Source organism: Anabrus simplex, chromosome 2, assembly GCF_040414725.1.
Source record: "Anabrus simplex isolate iqAnaSimp1 chromosome 2, ASM4041472v1, whole genome shotgun sequence".
NCBI classification, from domain to species: domain Eukaryota; kingdom Metazoa; phylum Arthropoda; class Insecta; order Orthoptera; family Tettigoniidae; genus Anabrus; species Anabrus simplex.
In genome coordinates this window covers 335,795,404-335,813,978 of record NC_090266.1, presented here as the reverse complement: position 1 = coordinate 335,813,978, position 18,575 = coordinate 335,795,404, and the positions used below count along the sequence as shown (strand labels likewise).

Here is an 18,575-nt window from a genome sequence, read left to right as displayed (position 1 = left end):
GACTGTAAATGTACAGTTTATATCTTCGAGAATATTGTAATTGTCTACAAACAATAGTATTTAAAAACAGGTTGAAGTTATGTGATCGCAAGAACGGTATAATTGTAACTTTTTAAGTGATGCAACAAGTATTAATTTCATTATAGTGCAATTAATTGTATTTTGTGTGTTAAAGTGACGCAACAAGTCTTAATCTCATAAAAACTGTTATAAGTGTAGAAGATAACCATTGGAATATGAACGTGCTCAACGGGAGTAGCAACGGACATGAACCCGTGACCAACGTCAACACCATGGAAGCTTAAAAGGAAAGAATCAGGGTCTTACCCGGGACCCGAACCTTGGATTGTTACGACATGATGATAAGTACTAAAATGAAATAATTTTTTTAATAAATGCGCGGTTATTCATTATGCAGATCACGTAAATTAGGTTAGACATGTAAATTGCATGTATTTCTTTTTAATTAGAAAGAGAACTTGTGAGTGGTCTTCATATTCATTTATGTTCATTTCATGGAATTTATAGTCTACTCCATGGGCTTAAATATATATATAATTAACGTAATGCATGTATTTGACGTGATGATAAAATATTAGTTAGTCAGAGTGCTTAGATTAGGTAAATGTAATAGATAGTGGATTTGTTTTTGGCACTGAGCCGAGCCGTAATTTTGTATAATTTATTTACGTGATATCCAAGCTTATTATCATAATGCATGGTGATTATGCTTGTAAAAATGGATTATCGACTGTTAACATTAGGATAGCAAGGCACTCTTATTTTCATGTAATTCGCATGATGATATATTTGTAGATGGCTGTATTAATTATATGCGTAACTTGTGACATGCCTAGACATCGAACAGACGCCTTCCTATTGAGATTAGCGTTTTCCTTTAATGTCGAATAATTTCCCTTTCTGAATATGAGAATATCCTTATGGATATGTTTAAAATCCATATTTGATTTTATTGATTTGATTTTAAAATGTAGGAAAAACCTAGGCTGTATTCTGTAATCGGATGGAATCGAAGCTGGTCATTCTGAGATGATGGATATGAATATGAGACAATGAACAGTGGATTGATATTGTATTATATAATTGTGGCAGGACAGTGAATTTATAAGCCAGTGGAGCTTTGGAAATATGATATGAGAATATATAATGAAATAAGATTATTTAACAAATATGTGTTCCAAGGGAAACGATTTGCTTTCACCTTGAGATGTTGAAAGGATATTTCTGCCACACCGAGCCATTATTAGCCGGGCTTTGACGTCCAGAGATTTACGATGAGGGGAGAGTGAAGAAGGTTTGTCCCTTTTAAAGGATTACCGTATGCTGTATTGTTCGAGCTATTCCGCTTAGAATGAAATCCGTGCGACACCGATTATTGTTTAAAGGGTTCTTTGACTTTTTCATGTATGATCTTATAATAATATTTAACTAACTGGAACGCCAGTATTATCATTTATTTGTTGACCATATGATTAATTATGAAAGGCAGTTTTATTAGTCCCGTTTGTCGATGCTATCTTGGATATCATTGGTTCGAGTTTTGAGGCAACCATGGATTTTTGTTGTCACATTTTTTTTATATACTGCCTATTGCATGTGTATATTGTTATTGTTTATTTTCATATTGTGTACATATTTTCTTTTTTTTATACATTCTTTTAGTCGTATTTCACTCTTTATGTGGATGACAAATCGAGTTTTATTTTCGTAATTTTTTGTCAGTGGATTCATTGGGATGTGGGTTCGTTTTCTGGAACCGACATCAGTCATTTTATTTTGATTAGGATTATATCGACTAGCATTCATTTATTCTTTGTTTACTTTTGTATATAATTAATTTAGCTAGGTGACCACTTCAAGTTATCTTCAATTTATTTTGTTGTATAAATAATTGCTTCTGATAGTGAAGAAAGTTCGTAATGATAACCGTCGCATTTATAAGGATATTTTTAATTTCTTTTTATTTTGAAAAGTATGTTATACAAATTATGATGTAATATTTATCATCATGTCGGGAAGAAGAAAGAAGTAAAGGAGAAATAAAATTTTTTTTGACACTTTACAATTTGTATTTAGTCCGTTGGACATTGCATATTCAACATTGATATAATATAAATATTCAGGATCAACCTTTAATTAATTTGATTTATCAAGGCTCAATAAATAGGTATTTAAACTTTTGTCTGCCTGTCATTTTGCCGAATAACATTGTATCCCAGGTTTCCTTCCGTTCATTTATGCCTTTAAGCTAGTTATGTGATATTTTCTTTGATCTTCTGCCGCGAACGCACCATGGCCTTGGGAGGTCGGTGGTTTGATTCTTTGGAACGGAAGGGTGCAGTAGACCCTTGCACGGTCGGAAGAGCATTTGCTCACCCATCATTCTGAATTTTTTTTGTTCCTTCCTGATGAGGTGGCATTTGACTCTAGACTAACAAGGTCCCTTTCCATCAGGCGCTTTGGCGTATGGTGCTATATGGCGGTATCCCGATTTTTTTAGGGATTATCATGCAGTCATTTGGTTCTATGCGGCAAATGGCGTGGGGTGGAAAGGTTGCAGTACAAACCTGTTTTCGCATTCAACGATTTCTTTAAACCCATCGCAGAGTCTGTTTACATTTTTATTTACCGTTTTCCACCGATCATAGTTACTTTTTAGAAACTGCCTCATGCCTGATTTATCAGCCATATGGTACAGCCTAACAGTCCTACTTTCCAGACCTTCCTTTCTATCACATTTATTTTTACCTTCCACAAAAACAGCTTCATGATCACTAATACCATCTATTACTTCAGTTTCCCTATAGAGCTCATCTAGTTTTATCAGCACGACATCCAGGATATTTTTCCCTTTGGTTGGTTCCATCACTTTCTGAATCAGCTGTCCTTCCCATATTAACTTATTTGCCATTTGTTGGTCATGCTTCCTGTCATTCGCATTTCCTTCCCAATTGACATCTGGCAAATTCAGATCTCCCGCTACAATCACATTTCTTTCCACGTTGTTTCCCGCATAGCTGACTATCCTATCAAATAATTCCGAATCCGCGTCAGTGCTACCCTTTCCCGATCTGTACACTCCAAATATATCTAGATGCCTATTATCTTTAGAAATGAGCCTTACACCTAGAATTTCATGTGTCTCATCTTTAACTTTTTCGTAGCTTACAAATTCTTCTTTCACCAGAATGAAAACTCCCCCTCCCACCATTCCTATCCTATCTCTACGATACACACTCCAGTGCTGTGAGTAAATTTCTGCATCCATTATATCATTTCTCAGCCATGATTCAACTACTATTACATTATCTGGTAAATATATATCTATTAAATTACTTAATTCTATTCCTTTCTTTACAATACTTCTATAGTTCAACACTAACAATTTTATGTCATCCCTAGTTGATTTCCAGTTCCCTGTTCCCGTATCACCGCTCCCTAGGCCATCCAGTTTTCCTGAATGTACCTCTACGGAAAATCCCAATAGCAGGGGTGCAAAAAACGGTTGAATGCATTTGATGAGGATACATATATCTCAGAAACTTAAGAGATTACACAACTGAAAATTTGTATATGGGATCTCTTTTAAAAATAAAGAAACACTTTTTTTGGAAAATCCGATTAATGGCTGTTAAACAGGAGTGATTTCATCGGCGTCCGCCTACGGCGCAATCTCCAGGTTAATGACGAGAGCAGGAAGATCCAAACCATATCGACACATCGAGGTACATATCGCATGCATCGTCTTTCCTTTGGTATAAAAACAGCTCCGTCCGAATTTAATAGAATCATAGATCAAGTTTTATCTGGACTATCAAAAATTCATTCATATTTTGATGACATTATTATTCATCGTTTTACAATGACAGAATGTCAACCAAACCTATTTGCCTGCCTTCAAAAGCTCAAAAAATTCGACTTACATCTAAATCAAAGGAAGTGTGCTTTCTTTGAAACCAGCATCGTATATGTGGGCCATGTCATTGAATATAATAAAATCATGAAGCCACCAGCAAAAGTGAAAGCAATACTTGAATGCCTCGTCCGGTCAATACAGACGATGTTCAAAGATTTTTGGAATGATAACATATTATTCAAGGTTCATTCCAAATACTTCAACCTTGACCTACCCCTTGATGTAGCTTCTCCGCAAGAATAAGAAGTTTCATTGGACTATTTCTTGTGAATCAGCATTTGCCAGACTAAAGGACGAGATTGCAAGTGATCGAGTGCCGACACCTTATAATGCAGATATACCACTGGTTCTAGCTTGTGACGCCAGTCCAACAGGTATTGCTGGAGTCCTGTCACACATTGTTGATGATGTTGAAAAGCCTATCGCATTTGCTTCAAGGTCCTTGTCTTCAGTTGAACGTAACTACAGCCAGCTGGATCGTGAGGCTCTATCAATTATGTTTGCTGTCAACTATTTTTATATGTATCTATTTGGACGCAAGTTTAAGCTGATAACAGACAGTAGCCCACTTACCAGAATCTTCCATCAGAATTCAAAATGACCAGCTATGACTTCTGCTAGATTATTAAGATATGCTTCATTTCTTTCGGGATTTGGCTATGAAGTTGAGTATAAAAAAGGGTCAGAATATACCAACGTTGACTGCTTGTCAAGAGCAGCGATCAATCAATCACACATTTCAAAAGATGTAGTAATCAATGACGAAGTTCATAAATTCTGTTATTCAACCATCACTAAAATAGCAACCACGGAATTATATCCTGACAGTATTCGAATTTCAACAGAAAACGGTGAATTGTTATAAAAAATCAAAGCAGAGCTTATGTCATCTGAATCCATAGACAACGAATTCACGCTAGATGATGAAATCTTATTCAAGGGTCAAAGAGTCGTCATTCCGTCAAAACTCCAGCCATTAGTCCGGAAGGAATTACATAGCAAACACATAGGGATTACAAAAATGAAACAATTAGCAAGGCGTTATTGCTACTGGAGGAATATCGATAAGGATATTGAGAAAATGATAAAATCTTGTCAGGCCTGAGCTGACATTCGATCCTCTCCAGCGAAAGCACCGATTCACCATTGGGATATCCCTATAGACAACTGGAGCCGCGTCCATATGGATTATGCAGGTCCATTTCAAGGTTTCTACTTCCTTCTACTTATTGATGCAAAATCCAGGTGGGCAGAAATCAAAGTAATTCGAGAAACTCCGACATCTGTGAAGACAACTGAGCTATTAAGAGAAATATTTTCATTTCATGGATTCCCAATAGTGATGGTCTCTGATAACGCTACAATACTTTTAAGTGACCTATTCAAATCCTTCTCTAGGGAACACGGTATATTCCAAAAATTCATAGCTCCTGGACATCCAGCAACTAACGGAATGGCTGAAGGAAACATCCAGACGCTAAAACGTCGACTAAAAGCTATGCCGAATGAGCCCTTGTCTATATCCATAAAAGTGCAAGAGATCCTTCTGAAATATCGTGTCACCCCTCTAGATTGTGGAAAATCACCAGCTGAACTGTACCTGAACAGACCATCACGGATCTAACTAGACGTTATTCGCCCAATCAAACAGGAAGGAAATCAAGAGGAGACTCATGGACATCGCAATATAAGCGTGGGAGACAGAGTCCAAGTGAAATTCTATGACGGAAATAAGATGTCATGGATGTATGGAGTAGTCATTGGAAAGTTCGGTCATTTACATTACCAGATTCAGCTATACGATGGTTATAGCCTCAAAGGACATATTGACCAAATACTTAGAACGGAGGTTCCGTAGAAGACGGGAACAATCACTGATCAGAAATTAGGCCCAAGTCAACAAGAAGAACATCCTGAATATTGTGACCGTTCACCGTTATGCCATGGAGATGTTAGGAGGTCTGGCTAATTATATATGCCGTCTTCCGCAACATCCTGTGACATATAACGCAGTAGTTAGCATTCTGGTTGCTTAACCGGGGTATGATCCGCGACGCGCCAGTCCGGAGGGAGCAGTTTTCCTACGCTGTGACGAGAAGAAGACAGCGCAGTATTGTTAACCTAGAAACCGCGCTCTCTTTCCGAGCGAGTGAGAAGAGATGATAACGCTACGCACGGAGATGGAGGTTTTTTGGAGACCGGGCCGAATTAAGGTGTGTTAACTTCTGAAAAATAAACGCCCACTATAAATTCAACACCGCATTCATTAGTACCACTTCACCATAACTTACGAAAAAGAGGAAGAAGAAGAATACTTCTATATGAGATAATTTTTCTAAATTTATAAATCAGGTCTCATTCGAGCAAACGTATTTTATGCTGATTGTCAATACATATAAACACAATACTTTAAATATGGATCAGTAATGACGCCTATCATACAGTAGTATGCAGATCAAAGGCGACTACTGAAATCTGACATGTGAAAAAAAGTGGGAGATATTGCATGATGAAACATGACGCATGATTTTCCAAAAGGACGCTTTGGAAATTATGAATAACCTACTGATCGCTTTGGTTTCACAGATGTTCAGTAGAAAGTAGAGGTCATGAGCTTTAATTCGATTATTATCACGTCGTTCAAAAACTTCGATTACCGGACCCATATTTTCAGCAGCGACATATTTCACTTCCCCCCTGACCATTTTTCCGAAGGTTATAAATATAGCCGGGACCGAGACACTGTATCTCATTCTCATCCGTGTAGCTGCAGTGGTAACACGTTACTTAATTGTCGTCTGTATAGTGGCAGCCCAACATATTAGAAGCGGACTTGGATATCAGTTACTTGGATATCAGTTACTTGGATATCAGTGTATCTAGTGTTGTGCCATTGAAGAAACACATCAATGTGATTTAATATTTTCACGGAATAAGCCGTGTGGTACAAGTTAATGTACATAATTGCCGAATAGAAGCCCTAATTTGGCATTTCAACATCACAATCGTCGAAGATAGTTAATTATGACTTATGGTGCAATCACCAACGGAGGGCAAACGCTTCAGGTTATTTATCGTGGTGAGACAGTTAATTAATATATGCAGGGGTTAATTACCATCGCTCTTGAGCATTTAAGAACGAGTGACATTTAGCAAAAATTAAATAACTGTTCTTGACAAAATTAATATTCGCATCCTCCAGGGACATTCGTTGTGATAGTCTGTGTGACGGTCAGGGAATGAACAGTGATTTTTACAAACGTATCACTACTTATGTTAATCTGTTTGAACTTAAGAGTGGATCTTGTTACAAGTAGGCCCCCTTTGAAAGTGCATAAAACAGTATTTGATAACTCATTCTCCATTTTTCTGTATGTTCGTGAGTGGTCGTCGAACCCAAGACTCGGAGCCTGCAAGAATCGCGCCTCAGTGCCTGCAATCAGCTTTACAAGGATCGTCCCGAAATTCAACTGAGAAAACAGCAGTTCGAGTCATCGATCGTCGTATGAAGAAAAACCAAGGACTACTAGGAACAAGAATATTCATCATGTTCGTGTAAAGATCTAAGATGTACCCTAGATGACAGCAAGCCTTACTCACCAAATGTTAAGTACATACTTTAATATACCCTAAACACGAGAGATGCATGCCAGTAATAATAATATTTGTAAATATTATAATGTCATAATTAAATATTAAATATATAGGGAACATTATGCGCGTATGATTGGGGAAGATTTATTATTATTAGTTAGGATCATCAAGTGATTTTTAAGATAATCATTGATATTTAACAAAATTCATTTGCATGAATTATTATATAGACTTCAAAGTTCTTAGCTTATATGAACTATCTTTGGGAAGAACGGCAAGTTAGCTAGATTTATGTTTCTTCGTCTGGTAAAGATCTTCAGAGTTGTTTGGATATAAATGATACTTTGAATTTCGGGTATTTGTAATCCCGGATAATATTAGATAATCATTGGAGTTGATCCAACTCGAGGTGTAATTAATTTATAATTATATATGAAATTGTGAGAATAAAATAACCTGGAATAATGGGGTTTTCTCTGTGAATTAAATGAACGGATTGAGATATGATGCCAAGACATGAGAGGGCGAAGCTGTAACATGTTTGTTGTTGGAGTGATAAGGAAGAATAAATAATTATAGCTGTTGTGAGATATAAAATTGGGCTGAATATATAGCCAGATAACGAGTAATAAGAAATAATGGCTTTCAAGTGAGTGCATACTTGACAATGAGCCGAGATGATATGTAAGAGAAATGAAAGGGAGAGTGACGGATGATTTATGGTATCCACAACCCAGGACTAGTCACAGCTGTTATTGTGATGAACAGGTATATGCTGGTCGACCGTAGGCCGAACAAACTTTGCAGTCTCTAGCAAAGCGATGTTAATGGGCCAAGCTCTTTTCATTTACCAAAGTAATCTCAATCCCATTCTAATTATACGTTGCAAGTAACACGGATAATTTCCGGATTTTGTGAAGGATAGATCCCTTCCCGTGCTAAGCATTAATTTAGTCTCTGATTGGAGTCCAAAAATTTTTACCTTGGAAGCCGAAGCCTGTTGGTTCGAATGATGTTGGAGCGAAGATTTAACCAGATATTATGGCTTGGTTAAGCCATATCTTCAAGATGTGTTGTGTAAATATATTTGATATTTTTATATATATATGTTTCTGTGTGTTTTATTATTTCCCAAAATAATATGGTGATGGGTTTGATTCCAGCTTCGACTGAGTTTCTTTAATATATAATTTGTTAGGTAAACCCAGGATACGCACATATATGTTCAGCGTGTATGTTCATCGTAAGTGTTCAATGTAAATATACATTTGTCGTGGTCAAATGGATCACTTGTTCGATACTCGGCAATGCAATCTCGTGTGTATATCAGATGTGCTTATATTGTGTTATAATTTCTTTTCTCCAAATCATGACCGGTAGACAAAGGATACTATTTAATATCCATTTATGACTAACACAAGAAGGATATCTGGTTCTTACCCAGGAGTCTCGAGTTCGATCCTCGGTACCGGAACCATATTTAATATCCATTTGTGATTAACAAATAAATTCAACATCCATTTTTTTAATATCATGTATCAGTGTATGTTGATCGAATGAATTGGTGTACATCAAGAATTAATTATGCCAAGACAATTTCAAGAAAAGAAGGCATACAATGTATATAATTATGTCAGTTTAATTGTTTCTTTTATTCATATGTTGAGACACAACATTATTTGTGTGGTTCATATCAGTATAATAAATATGTTTAGAATATATACTTGAACGGAGATTCCTCTCATTTAACAAATATTAGCACATTCCTCTCATATTATAGAATCCTACTTTCATTATTTTAGATAGTGCCTATTTATTTCTTTATCGAACATTCCATTACCCATATTGCTCTACGAATTCAGCCGGTGATCTTATGAAAGTAGGGGGGATGAGACTTCAAGCCTGGTAAGTGACTTCTGGCGGTTCTCATCGAAATGTTCCATCTGTATATCTGTTTGTGAAACCAAATTAAATAATATTGCCTTGATATACCTGATGTAAGCCTTATTTTTGTTGCCCAATTTTGGGGGACAGTTTCATTTTGTCGCCCGATGTGTTCACAGCTGGTTCATACTTAATTTGGTGCGACGACTAAAGCCCTAACGGTTGCAATATAAACAACCTTTCATCTTCACTGACTGGATGAATGAGCCAATCCCTGGGAGTAATCAAGGACTCGAGGCAGAAGAAGACATGCAGAATCGAAGACTTGAAGCAGAAGAAAACGGACCTCCACCCCCAAACCTAACCTGCCGACCAGATAGTACACGCCGTCCGCCGCAGTACCTTAAGGACTATGTTACTTAAATGATCACCAAATTCTCTTCTTCAACAATAAGCGTGGGAGACTGTTATATCCCATTAGAATGCGGGCTTGTCGACCACAGCATTTATATAGAAACTGTGTTATTTTTTGTAGAGGTTGCTTTATGTCAGTGTATCATGAGACACTTCAATACAGTATTTGTGTAAGCAAGGTTTTCTTGTTTAAGTATAAAGGTCATTCGTGTATGGTCATAACAGAAACACCATGAAAACAGAAGGAAGTTTAATTTATGTGCTTACACTGAAATCTGTTTTATGAGAAGAATTGCTAGGTACCCAAAGAGATCTTACTATATCACCTTGCCTAGAAAAAGTTTGCTTCCATTTCTCCCTTAAACCGCACTCGGAAGGGAAACTATGGAACGACAGTTTTCATGCTTTTTTTAATGTCATCCGAAATACAGAGAGGTACACAACAGTGCACCTTCTTCTCAACCTCACAGACACTCACCGACAGAAACAATATTGACAATAAATTGCACAAAATCAACACAGCATCACAATTACTCCGCATATCACAACGTTAAAGTCCGGCAAGAACAGAAAGGATACTTGACATCTAGCGGCCAAACCGTGAACACGGCCGGGCCGGCTGTTCAGCGACAAATTAGTAGCCAAGTCCCGGCCTTGTATATCTCGTAGGCAACGGTGAGACTGATGAACTTTCAAAATTCATTCTGGGTCACTTTCGATCGAAAGGTTTGTGTTCTTCCTTGCCTCTTCCAATAACTTTGCTTCAAGTGGATTTTTGTAACGAACTTCCCCTTGTAAAAATCGCATTCACTATAAATTTTATATCTTCCTCCTTAACATTAGTGTAACTATCAATTTTAAATTTCCCATTGTGAAGCACTAGATAATGCGTTGATGTTATTTTGAACATAATTGAATTTTAATTCCAGTGAATACAAAGCTTTCCGTGTTTTTAAAGTCATTATAGGGTTATCCTGAACTAGTACCAATAGGTAGCGCGCGTGTACTACTCGGACTACGCCATTCCACCTTCATTTGTTTCAGTGCTTGAAGGTTAGAAAATCGCTGTCCTTTAATTGACTCATAAGTACTATTGTGGTATCCTGAGTTCAGCAAAATGCCGGATTACTGTTGTGTGCCATTGTGCAAAAACAGAGGCATGCCATTTTCGTTCCATCAGTTTCCGAAAGATGTTAAACTTAGAAAACAGTGGATACATTCAATCAGAAGGAAGAATCTTAAACTGAGCCAGATTACGAAGAATGATAGAGTCTGTTCAGCACATTTTAGGAGCGATGATTATAGAACGACGTTATTAGGTACGTAGATAAGTATATAAATGATTACTAGTACGCCTATGGACTATTTAACATTAAATGTGTTAAAGTGTGTGTAGAGGTACAGCAGAGAGGTACATGCCACTTGCAATTATATTATTGTTCGAATGACTATGAATATTTTGATTTTGTAGGTAAAAGGTCGCGGTTGAAATTACATGCAGTGCCATCTGTATTTCCCTGGACTCCTGACACCGGCTCAGATGTAAAGATGAGAGAGGTTAGGGCACGTAACAGAGGAAAGAAGGAGGATGATCTGATGACAAGGCAAGACACAGCTGTGCTTCTGGACACCAATGACTTAGGCCTACCTATAGCAGCATTTGAAGAGTGTCAGTCATCTAGTGTTAATGAAAATATGAACCTTCCATTATCAAGCGGTACCGGTAACTTATTTAAGGATGTTGCATGCCAAAACAAAGACAGTGAGGGTGTATTTGATATTGAAAGACTTCTAACAATATCTGGTGCAGTGCAACTCTTCACAGGTTTTGACAACAGAGATCATTTTTATTTAGTGTTTCAAGCCCTGGGAAGGGGTCGATTTAGTCTGCAGGTATTTCCAGTTTCACCAGAATACTGTTTCTTTTTAACAATGATGAAATTGAGAATGGCCAAAACAGATAGGGAACTTGCATATGATTTTGGTTTAAATGTAACAACAGTAGGGCTAATTTTTTCTGTATGGATAAATTTCATGTATTGCCAGTTCAAAGAATTAAATATTTGGGTTGATCAGAAGACTGTGAGGGAAAACTCCCCTACGGTATTTAACCCTTTATAGGGCAGGAATTTTTTGTTGGTTATGAGTATATTTTTATGTTTCTCTTAATCCTGAGTTGCAAACGAATAGGTTAGGACAGTTTTTAAGGCAATTTGCTCCTAAATTTGTTATATACGAATATAAATATTTACAATAAAATGAAGCCTACTAAAGCAAAACATGGTAGGTAGACTATATTATGTTACAAGTGAGCAGTTGCTGGAAGCATGATATAAAAACAATCTTCATTGTTCATTTATACCAGAGGCTCATGGAGCTAGTTCTCCATTAAAGCTGGAATAAAATACTCATAGTAAAATTTCTCAAGCTGTGGTAGCATTTCTTGAATAAACTCCTCATTCCTCTCAATGTTTATGATTACCATATCAACAGCTGTGTAGACAGCAAAACTACAGAACTGTCTTTCAGTGATAAACAACTGTCCTTGCACTTGAAAATAATAGTTGTGTGACTGCTTTAAATGTATGCAATCTTTGTCCTCAATTAAATAAGGTGCAATACTGGCAGATACTTTGTCATATTCATGGCTTGGCACACCTTTCAGTTCCAGCACTCTATCATTCCCAATGAGTCCATCACAACTTGCTGCTAGATAGTTTTTGGTGCGATGAATAATCAACCCACAAAACTATGATCTGTAATTTCTTCATACCTCCTCCTTGCCAGACATTCCTTATCCAAACCCCACTTCACAAATTTATTTTGGTATTGACTACCTGCAATTATTGTATGGGCCAAAGTTTTGACATCTTTAGTGTGGCATATTCTACCAAAATAACTTGCAGTTTGCCTGTACTTCCTTTCCTTGTACCATAGTGCACATCTGGATTGCCCTCTTGTTTCCCTTTCTATATCTTTTATGGCATCCTCAGAGACAGACACTAACTCAGATAGATAATGTGAGTTTGTGTCTGTTCCATAAAAATGATCATGTGCAACAGACAAGATGTTAACATTTGATTTGGGAAGTGATGACAAATAAGTTTCATTCCTGAATTTTCAATTAAATGTCTCACATATGATTCATAACCTTCCTCTTTTCCGAGTGAGGCTGGTCTTGGATCAAAATATAACCGTGAACCTGTGTTGCTATGGGTAGATTTGACACTTTTACGGGACTTCCATGTACTTTCCTTTTTCGTGCAGGCTGGTGAAATGTTTGTAAAACGTCAGTTGGTGTTTCTGAACATTTTATAAAACCAGTTTTGCTGAAGTACTCAAGGGCATTACAAAGGGCAGCAGTATGCTTACAACAGGCTTTGGGTCCAATACCTGCTACACACTCACAACTTGCTGCTAAAATGCCAGAACCACAGCGATCTGGTATCAACTTCACGGTGCACTCTTTGTTTTTGGTGAATTGTGATCTCACAGAAGACAGTACCAATACCCTATCACTCTCAAACACACACTTACTGATTTTAATGAACTTTTCATTAAATAAATTATATCCGGCATCACATAACGACTTATAATTCTTCACTGGAGCTCCATCGATCACGGGTTTTCTGAAAACGAAGTAGTCCATCAAGTGAATATGTGATAATTTCACATGAGGCAGAAAGGAGATTGATAAATCTTTAAAGTTCATGTCACTTGGAAATATAGGCCTACTGGTAACCCTATTTTCTGATGGCGTCTCCGTTGTCCGATGTATTCCCATTTTCATATAAGCCCACAATCTAAAAAAACAAACATTCATAGATAATTGTAGTACCAGTGTGTACGGTACTGATGATATCCCTGTATTTATTATTTAAAATACTTTCGAGCAGACAGCGTGTAAAACATCTCTATCGTACCTTTGACAAGGCTCTTGTTTATTACCACCAACTCTCCCTCCTCGCTTCCTGAACTCTTCTTTTAAAGTGATCATATTCATTTTATCTATGTTCGGATAAATATTAAATACGGCAGTATTGGCATCATCCATATTCTCATTCATAACTTTACTATGCATAACCTAGGCCTAATCACGTACTACATGTATTGAAAAACATTCTCATTATAGTCCGAGTAGTACACTTATGCCATCTAGCGGCAAAAGTTTTCATAGAATAACCCTACAGCAGTTATTTAGTTTCGCTTAGTAACTGGGTTGGTATTACTTAGTAAACATGGGGAATGTTTAGTTGTATAAATTGCCGTTCGATATGTCAAGAGTGACATCTATTCATTTGTTATAGGTTATGGTGCTCTTAGTGGGATGATTATTCTCGGTGAGTGGATTGTTATAGCTCTGAAATGTCATTTGTCTAGTTTCTATTATTGTATTCAGTTATTTGGACGCTGGACGTTAGAAAGAGATGTAGAATCACATATTTGGACTGCTGCTATTTTGCTTTGTGTAAGTGATGTATTGTTTGTTATATTCTGTTGAAACATGGGACTGATTTTTGCGGGTTGAAATTGATGAACAATAGAAGCGGATTGTGTTGAATGTGAAGCTGCTGAGGAAGTGCCTAATGGATAATATTTTTATATTAGGTTTGTGGTGGAAGTGAATGCGCTATATGCATTTGTTACAATTTAGTGTATACTGAGAGTTTACTTACGTTCATGGTAACCTTCGTGGGATTTATTACCTATTACATATTATTACATACTTATACTGAATTACATATATATATGTGTGTATTTTTGGAAGAGGCATACTCTTTGGTAATTTTCGGAAGAAATTTAGGCTAAATGTTTAGGCCAGTGTATTCACTTCCACTTTTGGGTGGGTTTTTTTATGTGTGTATCACAAATGGTCTATTCTATCAGAACAGTTTATCTATTGTCTGCTTTACTGTTTTTGATAAGTACTATTTACAGAATTGTTCTAAGGTAGGCCTATTTTATTATCGTGCATAGAGCTGTTCAAATGGTCAGAGGATGTACTGTACATCACTCCGAAATGGAGATTGTCTTTGAACTTTATTTCCCCTTAAAACACTAATCTGTAGTCAGTTACCTCTCTTGAACATCATATCAATTTGTAGACTATTCTGGACCAAATTTAAGGCCAGCATGTTCACCTACCATGTGATTGGTATGATATGGTAGGCTTTCTTTGTAAACAATTCCACCACACTGTGTATGTAGGGAATACATTTGGGAACTTCATGAATTGGAAGTGTGGTTAGTGATGTGAGTGTTATTTATGTAGAGTTTGCTGGATTTTTGAGGAAATGATATGAAGTATATGTCTTGTATATTAAAGATAAGTGTAGAAGAGAGAACAAGCTTCCACTTACAGTACACTTTATGCTAATTATATTCATGATGATGGTCATGATAATAGAATACGTTAACACTTAGAAATTAATGTTATGATGCATTAGCATTGCCAGGATCAACTGAGGGGGAGGAGGGTATAGTTACAAAATGCCGATAAAACATAATGAAGGTGCATGTACGGTGCTCGCATGCATGACTTGTCTATATAAGACCACTGATACAAGTGAATTATGTTGATATTCAGATTGAAGTACACTACAAAATCTTATATTAAAATACAGAACAATACGATCAAGGTCAATAGTTTTACAGTGAATTTTATTTTCAGTTTACAATCTAAAATCCATTTTTCGAGGCTTCTTAGAAAATAGATTCAACAGATCTGTCGCTTTTACAGTTATGTCTGTGTTTGTTTAGTTTATAGTTTATTGAGAATTTCTGTTGATTTTCTCTTTGTAAAAATTCCATGTGGGTGGATGGGTGGGTGTTATAACCCCCAGTAACCCTACTGGCTGTGCCCCTGTTATGATGGCAAGGACTGTAACAACTTGATGTAATGATTAATACTAACTTACTTACTACTTAATATAGGCCTATCAAATTTTAAACTTTTGATAATGCATAAATTGTGTGCCTTAGGTGATGGACATAATTTCAGATGTTGCAGCCAAAATCTAGTTTCATTGTGTATTCTGTGAAGTGGTGAGTCGTAATGTAGAAATAGCTGAGAATGATTTAAAAATGTAGCTTCGTAGTGATCACCTGCCAATTAGTTGTCACAATGACAGAAGTTAATTTTTTGTAGACAAGTGTGTGTTATCTGGTTGTAGTATAAATCCTTGTTAGCATAATTCTTTCAATAATTCAGTTCCCTACCAATCCGATCACACATTCATCTTTAGTGGAATGATGCACATCTTTTTAATGATTTGATAGGTTTTTTTAAATTTTACAGGTTTGTAAAGAAATCTAAACAAAGGTGGAAATATGCTTCAGAATTATTGAATACTCATGCAAATTTATGAATTATTATTTTAATACTTTGTTCTGTTCGGTATCAAGACATCTATTTTTTAACTTTATTATTTATGGCTAATAAAACCATGTAATGTCAAATGTCAGGTAGGCTATGAAAATCAAGAAAATGACCTAACTTATGATAGAAAATTTTATTTGTGACAGAAATAAAGTATACATTAATATTGGTACCTACTGGTAATCTTAACTTTTGAAAATAAAATTAATTTAAACATTTTAGAAGAAATATAAATAGAGTCAAGAAGCACAGTTGCAAATATAGATTATTTTGCTATTCATTAGACACTAGTTCAACCTAATTGTTTATAAACATGAAATCTTAGTGTATCCAGTGTTGAGAAAAGACAATGGGTCTTACAGGCTTTTACTTGTTATGGAAACATCCCTACATTGTTACTTGTCCTATTGTAATAAAACAACACTTTATTAGTCTTAGTTATTTTAAAAGTTTCAGGTTTACCACTTTGGAAAGAAGAGCCATGTCCTGTGGTGTACGATCGTCTATTCAGTTCCCCTGATAGCATAAGTTATGAAGTGCTGTCTGACATTGGTGTTACTGTTGTTTGTATGTGTATTTTATTTTGTGTTTCATCAAAATGAAATGGCTGTTGTTTTGGTGAAACAAAAAAAAAGTGGCAAAATATTGAGAAGTAAAAAGGGGACAATAGTTGTAAACATTTTCAGTTATTTAAAGAGTAGGAATCCCAGCAAAATCGTGAGTTGGAATGCTAAAGAAATGGCTGTTGATAAAGGTACATCCAGATCATTAGTGTTCAATCAATCACTACTGATCTGCATTTTTTAGGGCAGTCGTCCAAGTGTCAGATTCCCTACCTGTTGTTTTCCTAGTCTTTACTTAAATGATTTCAAAGAAATTGGAAATTTATTTAACATCTCCTTTGGTAAGTTATACCAATTCCTAACTCCTGTTCCTATAAATGAATATCTGCCCCAGTTTGTCCTCTTGAATTCCAACTTTATCTTCATATTGTGATCTTTCCTACTTTTAAAGACACCACTCAGACTTATTCGTCTACTAATGTCATTCCACGCCATCTCTCCACTGACAGCTCAGAACATACCACTTAATCGAGCAGCTCATCTTCTTCTCCCAAGTCTTCCCAGTCCAAACTTTGCAACATTTTTGTAACGCTACTCTTGTTGGAAATCACCCAGAATAAATAGAGCAGCTTTTCTTTGGAATTTTTCCATTTCTTAAATCAAGTAATCCGGGTGAGGTTCCCATACCCTGGAATCATACTCCATTGATGTATGCTGGGATCAAAACTTGGGCTACAACTAGACTTAGGTTTTCCCTATTCGATTGTTGCTTTAGTCAACATCAAGCCTTCAGCGTTTTGAGCTGCAGCCAATAGGCAATGGAGAAGCCTGCTGTGTTGTCAAGGCTGCTTCACATGCTATTGCCCTGGCCTCTGCCACTGCCAATACTCAACACCTGATCAGTGGAGGTGGTAGCCTAAGGTTTAGCAAATTAAAGTCCGGCTTTGTGGCTTATTGGATAGAATGCTTTCCTTTGGTCCAGTACCCCTGGTTCAATTTTCAGATTCAACCCCCTCATACTGTTAATTCCCCTGGCTTGGGGACTGGGTGTTTATGATGTCTTTGCCATTCATTTATCCTCATTAGGTCACCACCAAGCCTATATAGATACCATGCACTATTATTAGACTATTATTATTATTATTATTATTATTATTATTATTATTATTATTATTAAATAAACATGTTGAATTTTACAGTGATTGTACCCATCATTCCTCTGGAGATCAGTGGTGGTGTCCGACCCATGGTCACAGGTTCGATTCCAACCAAAAACAGAGAACACTAAGCCTGAAAGAATGCATTTCATTTTAGCATATCTACCTACAAAAAGAAAACTGTATCACTCCAATAACAGCAGCCGTATAAGGATGTAGAAGTAAACGGGAGTGAAATACCAGCGCTCTGCTATCTATATGTCAGAAGTATGAGGTGAGGAAGTGCGATGAGTAACGCATGGTTGATAGTTAGCAGTGGCGAGCTGACGGAACAAAGCGTAGCACAGCTATCATCCCGGTCCCAGCACCTATCGGACATACATCAGCAAGCCACATGAGGTGGGTCGAGGGGAGGGGGACGAGAGTCCTCGATGCCTTGCTCTCAGAAATACGTATGATGTTTTTTCTCACTGCTTTCAAGTTTTGTAAATGGAACAGTGTGTCATGCTTACATTATTATGTGGTTTAGAATTCCATCCTTCCTCAGTTGAGGTTTGGGCTTCACCAATAGCCTTCATAGCCCTCAGTATTTGCCACTGCCATACTCTGTTTGGGGTCGTACCAGAGACTTTCATGCCCTCTCCTTT

General features: G+C 36.7%; 1 protein-coding gene across 2 annotated transcripts in view; it reads left to right on the top strand.

Moving 5' to 3' along the window:
* Window positions 1-14,071: 14,071 nt before the first annotated feature.
* The window catches only part of Nrk (Neurospecific receptor kinase), a 137,447-nt gene continuing 132,943 nt past the window's right edge, over window positions 14,072-18,575 (top strand). The window contains exon 1 of one of the 2 annotated variants that reach the window (XM_067140717.2): window positions 14,072-14,169. The gene's annotated coding sequence lies outside the window, so the exon portion shown is untranslated. Of the gene's footprint in view, window positions 14,298-18,575 lie in introns of both variants that reach the window. The other variant, XM_067140718.2, reaches the window with a different exon arrangement.